This window comes from Camellia sinensis, chromosome 4 (genome assembly GCF_055761805.1).
Source record: "Camellia sinensis isolate YWXY chromosome 4, ASM5576180v1, whole genome shotgun sequence".
Classification (NCBI taxonomy): Eukaryota; Viridiplantae; Streptophyta; class Magnoliopsida; order Ericales; family Theaceae; genus Camellia; species Camellia sinensis.
Window position 1 is genome coordinate 207,320,438 of NC_138964.1, and position 2,149 is coordinate 207,322,586.

The following is a 2,149-nucleotide window of genomic DNA, read 5'->3' on the forward strand; positions in this document are numbered from 1 at the left end:
TAGTTCCTCCCCCATATTTGATTTCGGCTATGAAAGCTGTAAAACTCCTTAGGAAGGGATGTAGGGGTTATCTGTGTTGTATACTGACTGCACCATCTGACAGTACTACTGTAGAAACAATCCCTGTTGTTTATGAATTTTCCGATGTGTTTCCCACTGACTTAGCTGGGACTTAGTTAATAGAGAAATTGAATTCACTGTTGAGGTGTTTCCGGGGACACAACCTATTTCCAAGACTCCCTATAGAATGTCTACCTCTGAATTGAAAGAATTAAAAACCCAACTTCAGGAACTGTTAGATAAGAAATTTATTCGTCCAAGTACTTCACCTTGGGGTGCTCCAGTTTTGTTTGTCAAGAAGAAGGATGGATCTTTGAGAATGTGTATAGACTACCGAGAACTTAACAAAGTGACTATCAAGAATAAATACCCTCTTCCCCGAATAGATGACTTGTTTGATCAACTTCAGGGGGCCCAAGTGTTTTCCAAAATTGACCTCAGGTCCGGGTATCATCAACTAAAGGTTAGAGCTGAGGACATAGAGAAAACTGCATTCCGAACTAGATATGGACATTATGAATTCTTAGTAATGCCGTTTGGGATGACCAATGCACCTGCAGCTTTCATGGATCTTATGAATAGGGTGTTTAAATCATATTTGGATGACTTCATTGCTGTATTTATTGATGACATTTTGATTTATTCTAAAGACAAGGAAGAACATGAGAACCATCTAAGAACCACTTTGTAGATTTTGAGAGAAAAGAAATTGTATGCTAAATTGTTCAAGTGTGAATTCTGGCTTGACAATGTGGAATTTTTGGGACATGTAGTCAACAAGTATGGAGTTTCTGTTGACCCTCAGAAAATTGAAGCCGTCGTGGATTGGCCTAGACCGACAAATGTGACAGAAGGCCGAAGTTTTCTGGGACTTACAGGTTACTACCGAAGGTTTGTGAAAGACTTTTCCAAGCTTGCCATGTCGTTGACTCAGTTAACTTAGAAAAATGTGCCATTTGACTGGAATGAACAAAGAGAGGCAGCTTTCCAAGAGTTGAAAACCAGGTTAGTGACTGCACCAATCTTAACCTTGCCTAATGGTACTGATGGGTTTCAAGTGTACAGTGATGATTCCTATAAAGGCTTGGGGTGTGTACTAATGCAAAACGGAAGGGTGAATGCCTATGCTTCTAGACAACTTCGACCTCATGAAAATAATTACCTAACACATAATCTTGAATTAGCGGCTGTGGTGTTTGCTTTGAAAATATGGCGTCACTATTTGTATGGGGTAACTTGTGAGGTGTATACAGACCATAAAAGTTTGAAATATTTCTTCACCTAAAAGGAATTGAATATGAGACAGAGACTGTGGTTAGAACTAATCAAGGACTATGATTTGTAAATCTTGTATCATCCGGGAAAGGCTAATACCGTAGCAAATGCCTTGAGCCAAAAATCCAGTGCGAATTTGTCATGTTTGCTATCCAACCGAAAAAAATTGTTGACTGACCTAGAACAAGATGGGCTATTAACTGCTATTGCCGCTCAATCTATAATTCTTGACGAGATCAAACAGAAACAGTGCGAGGATGAATACTTGAAAAAGATCACGGAAGAATTTGATTCAAAGCCGAGGCCAAGATTTGTGTTTGAGAATGATGTGCTGAAATTTCAAAACCGTCTTTGTGTGCCCGATTGTTATGATTTGAGGAAACGTGTTATGACCGAAGCTTACAGTAATAAATTAGCTATACATCCGAGGAACACGAAGATGTATTTGAAACAGAATTTTTGGTGGCCTGGGATGAAAAAGAGTATTGCAAACTTTGTGGCTAGATGTCTACATTGCCAACCGGCTAAAGCTGAACATCAACGACCCGCTGGTTTGCTACAACCACTCCCAATACCAGAATGGAAATGGGAGCACATTACCATAGACTTCATTGTGGGATTGCCTCGTTCTTCTCGAGGTATGGACTCTATATGGGTTATAGTTGACCGTTTAACTAAGTCTGCCCATTTTCTGTCTGTCAAAACTATTTATAATGCTGATAAATTGGCCAATATTTATATGACTGAAATTGTGAGATTGCATGGAGTGCCAATATCTATTGTGTCTGACAGGGACTCAAAGTTTGTATCGAGA